Source organism: Strongylocentrotus purpuratus, unplaced genomic scaffold (genome assembly GCF_000002235.5).
Source record: "Strongylocentrotus purpuratus isolate Spur 01 unplaced genomic scaffold, Spur_5.0 spur5_scaffold_1, whole genome shotgun sequence".
Lineage (NCBI taxonomy): Eukaryota > Metazoa > Echinodermata > Echinoidea > Camarodonta > Strongylocentrotidae > Strongylocentrotus > Strongylocentrotus purpuratus.
Window position 1 is genome coordinate 9,745,827 of NW_022145594.1, and position 13,825 is coordinate 9,759,651.

General features: G+C 35.1%; 1 protein-coding gene across 1 annotated transcript in view; it reads right to left on the minus strand.

Annotated features, from left to right (window-relative positions):
• The window catches only part of LOC100888602 (probable G-protein coupled receptor 156), a 30,384-nt gene extending 26,749 nt beyond the window's left edge, over positions 1 to 3,635 (minus strand). Inside the window, exon 1 of the mRNA XM_030977642.1 lies at positions 2,951 to 3,635. The gene's annotated coding sequence lies outside the window, so the exon portion shown is untranslated. The remainder of the gene's footprint in view (positions 1 to 2,950) is intronic.
• Positions 3,636 to 13,825: the final 10,190 nt, after the last annotated feature.

Consider the following 13,825-nt stretch of genomic DNA (forward strand, 5'->3'; position numbering starts at 1 on the left):
AAATTGTCAATAATTTATTGCATTTTACCCCGGTTCCCAACATAAACAATTCTGTGTGCCCATGCCTTGAGCCATAATGCATGGCCGTCCAGAGGATTTTTTATGTTGGGGACCGGGGTAAAATGCAATAAATTATTGAAAATTTATTGCATTTTCTGTTTTTTTTTTTAATTTATGGAAAGTGCCCCCTACCCTAGCCCCGCTGCGTACAGCCATTGTTAAGTGACAAAACAATGGCCTTGTAACTGTGAGGCCCCAGGATCAAAACCGTGTTGATGTGCTATATTAGTGACCTTTTGTGGGGCATTAATCCTCATTACTGTCATTTATGACTTGAGGGCGTAGGTCCTCTAGTTAATAAGCAAAGTAGCAGACACAATGCTTTAGCAGTCCCGCAAAACAAACATTGGCAAATTATTATTCAATAAAATCTGAGAATGTATATTATTATCTAGATCTATTATTTTTAAATAATTTTTAAAATAATTACATAAATTGGGATAAAACTAAAATATTCCACCTTTATGAGCGACAGTGTATATATATATATATATAATATTTATTGAATTGTATTTATTTAGAACTTCCATTAAAAAAAATGTCAAAGAATACAATAAGATATATCTTATAATAAAAGTGCTGGATCATCAAAAATATGATCCTACAAAAAGCGGGGGGAAAGTGATACAAAAAAGAGACAAACAACAATACAATGGTCATTACACAGATAATTCAAATTCAAAGCTGCTGCATCAGCTGAGTATAATATATAATTTAAAATAATAATAATAATAATAATATTTAATTTTATAAAGCGCTTGATACATGTCTTAATACCTCTGCTCCTGCAACAGACAATCTCAGAAGTCGAGCTTGGAGGGTACTTTGATCCATTATTCATATTTTACCATCATGTGCGGCGAATTGAGATGCGAGGTACGATGATGCACATTTATATACAAGACACACCCAGCTTAACAATGTCTCGGCTATGTATAATTATTGTAAAATGCAGTTCACATATGGTAAGACATGCTCAGAAATACAGGAAATAAACTAAAGAGGAAGTGATATTCATCCAACCGGCATAGTTGGGCAATTTTATGCCAAATTCATCTAATGTTACGCATGATGACGATCATCTTTTGGATCATCAAGGGGGCATGGTATTATGCAGAAGAAAACCCACGGTCATACTGGGCACGATTTATCCAATATTAATTTTGAGAGAGCATACATTCTTCAAAATGAACTCAAGCTGAATATGTAACCCTGACTGCTGATACTGTATAGCATTCGTGTAAAAGTAAATTAAAATCGTCAACTGTCAACTCCTCGACTCTGTAATCTGAATGTACCCTAGAAATATTAATCATAATGTACACGGAAATTCCGATGTTACAGAATAGAGCTCAGAAATCAAATACAATGATAACAACACAGATGCTCCTAAAAATATGGACAGTTGAGGGTGTATTTTATGTGCATTGTTGATTAGAGTCCCGTTATCTTCCCTCACATCAGCGTGAGCTATTCATCGCACCTAGCTTAGCGGTCGCAATGCAGCTGTCCTTGCAGTTTTTAAACCCTGTGGGGGTATTCGCACTTCTCCAGTGAATAGCCAAAACTTCCTGTGCAAACAGATGACACAACCGATATGATACCTTTGATAGATCGTCAATTCTGATACATTATTCGATATGATATACAGTGCGTAGCTAGAAATAATATACCCCACTCTTGGAGCTTATGATCAAAAAGTCATAATCGATGTGACCTTGAAATATATTTCATGATGAGGAGTAACTTGTTTTCTTTCTGATGATACACGATTCATAATTTCCCAGTCACGGAAGACTGCCTGAGCACTAGATTTTTAAAGTGCCGTCGAAATCAACTTGTACCACTTTTTGGCTGATACACAACATTTGAGTCAGGCGATTTGCATGTGTTGCTTGGTCCTAAATTCATTTGAAAGTTAAGTTCTGCTGATGTTTAATGCTTCAATGCTTCATCGTTTAAATTGTTAAAATGTTGCCGCATTTAAGAAGGATGCATGAGTTTATAATTGTAAGTGCAGCCCCACTAACAACACAATTCAAACATTGTGAAGTTAACACGCTTTCAATGGAACAATACAAACAATATTTGCTGAGCAACCTTCCACCGTTACCATGGTTACATCGGAATATTAGTAAATTGTCTAGGTCTCCTCAGATTATTATTATTTAATCTTGCAATATATGTATATATATATTCATATTGAGACGGGCCGCAAAATAGGAAGGCGAACGTGATGATAACATAGGATTTATATTTATCTGACCTATTGCATGTTTAAAAAAAACATTAATATTTGCAGAAACTTGAGAAAACAGCTTATTTTAAAGGTATATTGGCAATGGTAGGTATGGTTCTCTTTTGCTGCAAACTGACTTTGAGCCAAGGTGAAGGCGAGTATAAAGCGATAAAAAGTAGAAAAGGAAAAGGGAGAGAGGGGACTGTGATATAGGATATATAAAACAAAGATATGAGCTCTTGCAATATTGATTCAAGTGAAGTTATCAGTATTTGTAACATCTTCATCCACAGTTTGCCTCAAAAATGAAAATGAACTTCCAGTAGATTCTTGGGAAGATTCATAACGGGTACAGGAAACTATCACACCACACCGGTGACTGTAATATTTTTCTAAAACATTACGATTAATGCGTGTATCTCAATTACGTTTAAACCTGAAAAGTTTGGACCTGAAACCGGGAACTGATCACAGCGCCTTAGAGACCACCAGAAGTTTCAAAGTGTATGCAAGGGACATGCATGTCACTGGTGTATGTGCAGGTTGGGCATTATACTTCGACACATAACACGTTGTCGTAAAACAGGTCACAAGAATAAAATATCTTGTCGGCTTCAAAGCATTAAAACATGAAAGAAACTAACAACTTACCACGGATGAAAAGTGTTTTCACCATTCCGGTACGGAAGCATCTCTTGCAATGTAACGAGGGTCGATTTTGTCTACAGGCATAGCATTCTTTAATTAGGACACCGTAGATTAAAAACCTCAGCATGGAATATAAGATGCTTCGGAAGAAAGTGGTGGGCGGTGGAATGGCATCCTGCCACGTTTCATTTCCGCTACAAAGATAATCTGCCGAAATCACCACTTGGCTTAATAACTAGCATCTTAAGATAGCTCTCAAGAACCGAATGAGGAGAAGTCGAAAGATCGAGAAATCAAACGAGCTCAAGATTGTTTACCCAGTCTACCTTTGTGAGGGCGTTCACTACTCACGCCAAGCATCGAGTAAAGCAGTCTGCTCTATATGCAACGCGGTCATCTATTGGAAACTCGTAAAGGTATCCGTCCTTTATTGATTCTTCTAAATCTCATTTAAGTGCACGGAATAAATGCCTCATTTCGTCAACGTCAAAGTATTGGATTGGTGATGATATCATTGTGCCGACTACTTTGTGTCGATTGCAATGATTGTACGGCGGCGCTGGCGACTCGTTTCTTTTATTACATTGACTTGAATTGCAAGGGGTCGCAAATACAGATGCATAACCTGTCAACTATTTTCAAGAGGAGAGAGGTTGCGAATGACAGCTCGCCATAATATGGAGCTTGTCCTATTTGGGGGGGGGGGGGGGGGTAAATAGCTTCCAAGCAGTTACGAATCAATCCAACATTCGTTTTGACGGTTATCACAGGGAACATATTCCCTCGATGCATACCTTGTTCTACTTACATATTTCAGAAGACATATTTCTCTTTTAAATGTTTCTTGTGCATAGTCGAATGAGCAGTGTTGTTTTAATAATTAATATGATCAATTTCGTCATGGTTCATTTATGAGTGTATACTATCATAAAACCATTCTAAAAATGAGGTACTATGATCAGAATCTTTAACACTTCTACTACAACTACTACTTCTACTACTACTACTACTACTACTACAACTACTACTTCTACTACTACAACTACTGCTTCTTCTACTACCACTACTACTACTACTACTACTACTACTACTACTACTACTACTACTTCTACTACTACTACTACTACTACTACTACTACTACTACTACTACTTCTACTACAAATAATGATAATGATAATAATAATCATTTTAGTATTTTAGTATTAATACTGTTCTTCCTACGGGCTCTGCAATTATTATCACCCCGCATTGCTACCAACCTATTCCATAACCCGGGGTCGAGAGGGACAGAGGTGGGTAACACTCCTGGAGCAAAGATGTGAGCACCGATGAAGCCAAATGTTTCATTTTCATTACATTTAATAAATTGTCATTTCCAAACATGAAGTAAACCAATATTATGATGACACCTTGAGGGCATAGTTGATCATCACAAACAATTAAACAAACTTACAATGAATAAATTAATGTGCAACATGACTCGGATCATAAAGAATCAACAGTTACGTATTTGTTTCTATAATGTAAAATAAATTGTATAATTCGATTTTTCTTTCTTTTATTACCAAACACCTGAACAACACAGGACAAGAAAACAAGAAAAGATGTTTTGAAATGCAGAGGGTGATATGAAAGTCAAATGCATGTTAATTGAAGGTCCCTGAATAAAAAGGGCTCATCCACAACCATAATGATTTATTTTAACTATTTATTGATCCTATCAAAACCACTTTCGCGTTTCCATCGTTAATGGAATACGGATTTCTACAATAGAAATGTGAGCATCAACCTGTCATTTCAAAACAATCACATCAATAACCTAGCTCGTAAATATGGCATTCAAATCACGGTCGATAATTAAGCCATGGGTAACACAAACTTCTTTTCAAACAGACCCAAATAATCATTTTGCAATTATTAGACCCCCATTAGTAAACCTGAGTTAAAAGCAAAACAAAAGAGATGAGTTGTTTGTTGTAATGGCGGGTCGATATGTCCCCTGGGCTTGTTCATTGTGGCTTGAGCTCTCTTGAAATGGGCAATTGACTGTTTATAGCATCAAGATCAATTAAAAGAGGTGCTCGTCCTTTACGGAGCGCGAGTGAGGATGTTTGCACAGCTATTTTCATTCCATACAAGTTGAAATATCAGTGGAATGGCCAATATATAATAGTTAGATATGCCTTTGGAAGATGGATGATTATAAAGAAACCTGAAGACAGCTATATACAAATATGTGTAAATGTAGAGTGCAAAATTAGGTGATACGGAACTTACTATATTTGTTTGAATGTACGAAAATTCACAGATTTAATCGTTTTTTTCCAATGTCATTTTATTTGCACAAATTATCACAATCACAATCAGTACAACAGCATTATTGCTTGTTTGTTTGTTAATTTTGTCTTAATTCAATACTTAATTTATCTTATTAAATTGATAAATATGTTTAATATAAAATAGCAATTGGTTTACATTTAAGACGGTATCGCATCTGAAATCATGGGGTTGATATCGGAATTGGAAACATATGACCTTATATTCGTAGTACGTATGTTTCACTGTTCTACAGTGAAAAATCGAAACACGTTTATAAATAATCATTGATTACCAATGACAAAAAAGGAAAGGTGTTATTCCATTTCCTCAGAGGGACTGACAGAGTTTCCACACCATGGAAAGGCATTACAATCGTAGCGGACTCATGATATAAATAAAAGAGGACTTTAAAGGAAACATAAATCTTCTAAGCTAGAAAGGAATAATTATATTAAAGATATTTTATTTTTATCTAGAATAATATAAACATTCGTTTATAAACAACCCACGTGGTGGGATTAGGTATAGACCCAGGGAAACTCAAATAATATCGGTTTCAGTCAGATCAAAACATTGATTTATTTAAAAGAAAAAAAATAGTATGTCAAAACTGTCAACTCTACCTAAACAAATGCTTATCAATACCCCATGACATCGGGTCATGTAAAGATCGGGAGAAAAATTCCTCCAATATTTTACTTTTCCCCTGCTACAAGAGGAGCAATATATTTTGCCATCCATCATGTATCTCTAATAACGATATCGCGGTTGAAAGATACTACAAAACGTTTCTTTTTAATCCAAATAACAGCAACAATGACACTTTATTTGGACATGAAGCCAAATCATTCGAAATTCTCCCTGACACAAAATCCTTTTCTTTAATCTAGATTTTTTAAAAGACACCACCAAAGCACTCGATTTGATTTTTGCCACGTAATGTTTATTCCTAACATAGGTGGATATTGACGAGTAACTTGCTTGGGTTGGTATATAGCGTGTGACTGAATGGTGGACAAGTCCTTCCCTTGCTGCTCTATGTCTGAATACCATTGAAACAACAAATATTATGGATACGTGATTGATGGAATTTCCAAATGCATTAGATATAATTGATGTAATACATTAGGGCATATAAGAGCTGATATTATACAAAGTGCACGAGAAGGCCTAATTCAGATTCATGATTAACACATAACATCGATTCAAAATTAAGATTCGAACTAATACCCCATTTTTATATTTTGCAAAGATATAACGTTCCTGGTATTCTGTGGCAAGAGAAAGAGAGAGAAAAAAAGAGATAGAAAAAAAATTGGGAGAATATACTTGATAAACAAGCATTCCATTTGCATTGTTTTTTTTCTGCCAAGGTTAAGTCATCTTACATATGTCGTACACGAGTCCTGTCTAATCGCGATACACGAGAACGATGTTAACAATCACAAAAACAGGTTAAAAGGTAGTGACAAGCCAGATGTTATGCCATTGCTCATAAAACAAATAACTATTTATCAACGTCCGACATAATTAGAAGATTTGTTTTAATATCATAAAAAGGGAAGTCCAATTTATTAAACAAACAAAAGATTATCAAAAGTTATTCGTGACTTGTAATATTTCAGATGGAATACCTACGTGCCCAAACGTGCCCGTCGGGATTTTCATTTCCCTTTTTGTTGAGCAGGTGCGTGCTGCATGAAACGTATAGAAAGCACTGTTAATATGTAGTGGCAGTGGAATATTCCTGTCGCGTAGTGCATTTTGTATTGTGTCAGAAATACTTTTTTTTATCAACTCAGTCATAACAATAGTTAGGAACACGACTTATGAAAAGAAACGAATTTGAATTTCTGCAACCCCTTACCGTCCTCCCCCCCCATTTTTTTTATTCATACCACGACCACGCTTGTCTCTAATATTTTTTAGTTGATGGGATAAAAATGCAAAGCTCGTTAAGAAACATAATTAAACCAAACCCACTTCAATTCTCTCTGTGGCATCATCATGATCATGTTTCCCATAAAGTATGAGCCATCATCAATGTTTGATTCGTTACCAGCTCCGAATCTGTTTGATCTTGGCTAGATAATTATTATAATAATTAAAATGTTTTGTATGGCGCAAAACACATATGCATAATTTCATGTCTCTATGCGCTTTACAGAACAGAATACAGAAGGAGTGGAAATGATGCACTGGGTTCATAATTGTGAGATCTTACGTCATGTCATGGTTTAGTGACAAAGCAATGGCCTCGTAACTGTGAGGCCCAAGGATCAAAACTGTGTCGATGTGCTATATTAGTGCCCTTTTGCGGGGCATTAATCCTCATTACTGTCATTTATAACTTAAGGGCATAGGTCCCCTAGTTGATAAGCATAGTAGCATACACATGCTTTAGCAGTCACGCAAAACACACATTGGCAAATTATTATTCAATAAAATCTGAGAATGGATACTATTATCTGATCTAGGTCTATTAGAAATAAATTATTTTTAAAATAATTCCATAAATTGGGGTAAAACAAAAATATTCCAACTATATGAGCGACAGTGTATGTTTTCAAATTACTTCTGAACTTTTCATATGTTTCTATATTTCTAAGGTATTCCGGCAAGTTATTGCATTGATCAGAGGCTGCATATGAAAATTGCCATTCCCTTATGAGATTTTATCACAGTTTGTCTAATGGATCACCTGAAATATCAGGGTGGCCATGAGAGTTTAATATGAGACTGGATGAGAAGACAAGTTCCAGTCAAAACCCAATCTCAAATTAGATTAAAGCTCCGGTCATATATTGACTTGATTTTGAAGGTACTGCCTGACTCTCTAAAATGCACGAAATATAGAAGCTCTAAAAGTTGATTGAAATCGACGTTATAGATGGTAATGATGACATAATGTTGACCTAAAACACATCATCTCTATGAGGGAATCCTAGTGATACTGAATTAATGTTAGTATTTTCATGCCTTTTTTTTCGTTTTTGTTTGTTGTTGTTATGCTTCTCTTTTATGAAAAGGGTCGGGGTTTCATATAATATCGACAAAGTTAATTTGTCTGCCTATATGGTGTAAGAGGCAACGCGAAGTCTAAGTAATATACTGAGGAAAATCAGACTCGATCCTCTGCTAGCGTAGGATGAAATTGCGTTGAAAAGAAAACGTCGTGACAGATTAGTAGCAGGATTTAAAAAATGTATATTAACCAAAACATGGTTCACTTGAAAATGGTCAAAATTGTTCACTTATTGTCATCCTTTCACCATGAAACCTTCGATAACCAAGTCCTCTATCTATTAGCAAGTCCGATGAAAGTCTTTGTCTTCGATATCCTGAACGGGCAATAACTTCAGTCATTATTTTCGAATCCTGTTGCCAATACCCCCACCTACCGTTTGAACGCAGCGTGGGTTCTGGGATGAATGAACTCAATCTGACACGCTGCGCCCAACAATATTTTGGGCAAAGTTTACGTGATGGCATCCACGTATTTCGGCTAATCCAACAGAAAATACAATACAAGAAATAACCGTTGGCATGATGATCGATAAACAATAAATGTTTTGACTTTTCATTGAGGATATAAACAAGCATGGAAATTCACTTGTGAGAAAAAATAAGTGGCTCGATCGAATAGCCCATGGAATTTATTTGTCACAAATTATGGGATACGTAGGTCTCAAATGCCTATCATGACAATAATGGTGTTTAGCATGTTTATTATGGTGTACGCAAACATATGTTTGATTCAATACTCCTGCCACTATATCATCATAAAATGACAAGCCATGATTCAATGTCATCACATTAGCTCGTTTGTTTGGAATTTGGTTTATGTGTTAATGTGTATGCAATGTATATCCTTCTATATATATATATTAATATACCGAGTGAATCAATTTATGACGTTTGGTAAACAAAGCAATGAACGAACTCCGAAATGGTCCATTGCCTGCCTTTCATGGTGACGAATTGATGAGCATTGTATTATTATTTGTTGTCAATATATCACAAACAATGAGGGTTTAACCTCAAATACCTCTTTCGGCAAATTAAATGATACCAGGAAATGCTACGTTCATTGCGTAGGATTCAAGAGAGTAACGATGGCTACTTTTCAAGAGATCTTGCGTCATATCGTATGAATAGTTCGATTCCTCATTAATAACTGTATAACGACGATCTGTTGTGCTGTATTTTTGTTCTGTCTTTTAAAGGTACTATGTCCCATTTGCAGGCCAAACTAATGAAAAGGTTGAATTCTAACGGCATTTGAAAGATAATACACATTTAGAACTTCCCTAAAAAAAAAAAAAAAGGGAGGGGGGGGGGGGGGGCTTGAAAATGTCTGAAAGTGGGGAAATAACGACTATTACACCTGTAGTTGCCAAATCGACTTCAGAGCTATAGAGCCAGTAAGTAATAGTCTGATTTTCAGACCATTGTACCGAATGGTCGTACGTTTTATGCTGCGCAAAGATTCACTCAGTTTAATATTGGCCATACAAGAAGTGGGTTACTGATGTAGACAAATGCTCATGTACCCTTTACAACTCATTTTATGTATGTTATTACCACAGAAGAAAAAAAGCCAGCCAGTCACTCAATAGTGTCTGACAGTGAAGTCTAGCAAGTAAACGGGTTTCCTTGCATAATTTGAATATTAGGACACTGCTATCGTTTAAATTTCACAGATAGGACATACATGACATGAGTATTCATAATTCCTGCAAAGTTCTACAGAATTTGATATTGGCTACAAAAGGAACATAGTATCTTTAATATTCAACCAAATTTTGAATAGCGGCTGACATCACATCTAGACTAATATTTTCCTTGTAGAGCATGCGCTGTTCAAACGAAACATGTATCTGTTGATAACTTGGGGTGTCTGGTATCTTTATAAAAGGAACAAAGCATTTAGTTTTAATCCTGTATAATCCCCCGAGTCGTTTTCCTTTTGTATCGCGATGAATATCTCCCGGCAATCGATTAATCTGATTTCATTTGCCCCAATAACGGCTTTGTTGCTTAACTGGTTTCGGCAGAAGGGTGATGTATAGGATAAGAAGATAGGCATGGCTAATTGGGCGTGTAGGCATCGTAGATTAAGATCTTTGCCACCATTAAGTTTCTAGTTCAAGTTCAAGTTTATTTTGTGGTTAATTCCCTAATGGTTGAGATACTAAAGCTAATGTGTTTTATGTTTAAAATGAATTACAAGTACAGCTTTGTGTGTATTTAATTCACACCTCATGATGCTATTAATGTGCATTTCAATTATATGTTTTATTATGACCAATACAATGGTTTCCTTTCACGTATCCCGAGGGCATAGCCTGACAGTTTGCTTTGCTAGAATCATTTTGTCTGTCTAGTCGATTATCATTATTTCTTGTAACGATTGGACACCAGTTTTAATCTCAAACTTTTCTTTGGAGCTGTCTCTTGTTTGATACCTAGCTATGGTAATGACTTAAAATATTGCGATCCTCTTTTCTTATGGAAATTGATATCTGTATACTATCTGTAAAGCGCTTTGAGAGGCCTCGCGGTCGTGAAAAATTAGTACTATTATTATAACACAAACCAGGTAGGCTTTTCTTTTATTAAAATACAAATTATAACCAAGATATGTTTGTTTCCGTAAATGCAAAAGATACTGGTAATTATGAAACACCATGCTTAAAATGGTCTTGGAACTACGAGGGGAATGATTCAAGATGGACATATACCATACATACAAATAAACGAAAAGGAAGGGGACGTGCTCAAGCAACATCAATACCAAAACCTGAAATAATTCATAGCTAACTCCAGAACAATTTAAAAAATATAAGAGGAGAATTTGATATCGTCCATTACTTTCAATGTTGGATAACATACATCATGTACTCAATCTAATTTTAATTTTCGAAACATGATAGTTGGTTTCTACTTTTCCTGAGTGAAAATGCATTATTCAACCATGCCAACATTTTTGTGTAATGTGACATATCTCAAGATCAGAGAACACGATTGATTAAAGCCATTAGAATTACCAATATAAAGCAGCGTCACTAGAGGAGGCCTAATGGCACCTCTTTCAAAATTGTCTATCAGCAAATGTATATTATTCTTCATAATTGTTTTCTTTCTTTTTTTTCTTTTTCTTCTCCTTCTTCTTCTTCTTCCTCTTCTTCTTCCATCACCTTTTGTCTACTGTTGCGTTTATTTTAATATTTCACTATTTTGTAAGGGTGCACAATTTGCAACAACATATTCGGACCAACACACTCTCCCCTAAACAAAATTGTTCATCGACGCCACTATCAGTAAATGTTTTCCCCATATCATTTGAGTGCGGTGCCATGGCTAGGCTATCGTCCAATATAAACTCGACCAGTAAATTTTAATGAACGATTCGAGTAATGTAATTATGTGATTAGATTAACTTCTATCCTTGCACGTAATCAGATTATAAGTTCATGAAGCAGCGCTAAGAGTCCATCAGGACTGGTTATAATTAAGCACAGGATTATATATTTATCCAGAAAACATATTCAAGGTACTTTTAAAATCGCATGCCACTATTATAAAAATCTGTCAAAAATATATTGCAAGCCGATACTTTCATTTGTGTGGAAATCTGGCTTTTTTTCTCCATTTCATGATTTCTGATTTAATGAACATTCAAATTAATTCAAATGAATGCAAATTATAAACTCATAATTGTATTGTGTGCTATCATGAGTATGACAAAGTGTAATCAAGGTACATTAATTCTGAATGATTATCATCAAATCGTCATTTAAAAAAAGATGAATTAGCATTGCTTTCAAGAGCAATACAAAAGATAATACACCCTGAATTACATTTGGGTGGAAATCTGACTATCCTCCCCGTTATATAATTCAGATTTTTAAAGGGAAATCCAACCTTGACAGAAAACTTCTGTAAAAGAAAGCAGAAAACCAGATAAGTAGACTGCTGACATTTTTAAATTAAATTTCACAAAAATAAGAAATGTTTGCATTTGGGAAAGTTTTAATCACGATACGTATGTGTACTTCAAATTGGCTGAATCGGTAAAAAAGTTTAGAACCTGTTACCTGGACGACGAGCGAATTTGACGCTGGCATTTCGGTATTCTATGTGTATCCTCTCTATGTGAGATTTACGATCCAGAACACTGCAGATCATGCCTCAATAGTTACTTATTTCAGAAAATGTTATATACTGATTTCATTGTGTCTCTGAATGTTCTATTGTGTTAAAGCAGACATAATCATGACGCGATATATATGCTGTGAATTGCGAAAAAAAATCAGACATCGACGATCCTATGCCTTACTCTCATTCGTTTCTAGTGATAAAATGTTTCTTAGTGCTTCATTAATAATAATATTCCAATCACATTTTGGGGGGACTGGAAACCCCTCTTGTATTCTTGCCCTCTTTGTTCCACCATATTCGTATTATTATGTATCCATTGAGGGTAGTCATGTTATCAAGCTTTGCTTACTTAGTCAACCCTCCTGTTTGATGTTTTCGATTAGTTACTTTATTCGACATTATATTCTTTTGAAATGTGTAAATAGTTTGTTATTTGTTTGTCAAAATGCAAAAGAAAAAGAAAATCAAACAGAAATAAATAAATCAAATCAAATCAAATGAATGTAAGCGAGGTGAATATCGAGCAGCTCATGTTCCAGCTCAGCATATTTACATTTTACATTGCAAATGAAAATAGCATAACTAATATTGCTCATTAATGCCAGATGACGTTGTAACAGTGTGCTTTAATGCCAAGTCAACATTATACTATTGTATTGGATTTGATTTGAACACCTTTATAGTGCTGTTAAAAGAAGAAGGTATGTATAACGAGACCCCGTCGGAACAATCTACTTCAGCTGTTGGTAAATTAGTTTATATATTTTACAGAGGGTAGAATCGTCTCGGTAGAACTGCTTTCACCAATGGCCTTGTTGCCCTAGATTATTATAAATACAATATGATTACATTTTCAGATTATGGAAAATTTATTGCTAACATCTTCTTGCGTGTACCAAATTATGATTTAAAGGCAAGCTAATAATAATCTCTAAGTAGTAATACTAGTTGTATTCAAAGATTTTCATTCAAAAATAGAAAGAGCACCAAAAAACACAAAAACAACCACAAACCCAAAAATAAACAACAACATAACAATACGCAATTTAAAACTAAGCCTAACCGTAATGTTTAAAACCAACTCCATTACGAAACAATGAGTGATATGAAGCCTTACTTAGAAATCACGATGTCGTAGTAATTCCAGCGTGTTGATTGATTTAAAAAATAACATTTGTCGTAAAATTTAAAATTATGTCCACAAGGGTATTTACTTTGGTCATCCAATCGAAAGAAAATTACAATTGAAAATGTTCTGTACATGCTCCGCTAATTTATTGGGGGGGGGGGGGTGATCGACTTGATATAGTCCGGAAAATATGGTTCTGCCATGTCAACATGGCCCAGTAATACCTAGCGTAGATGCATTCAGTATGAGGAGAAATAAGCATTAG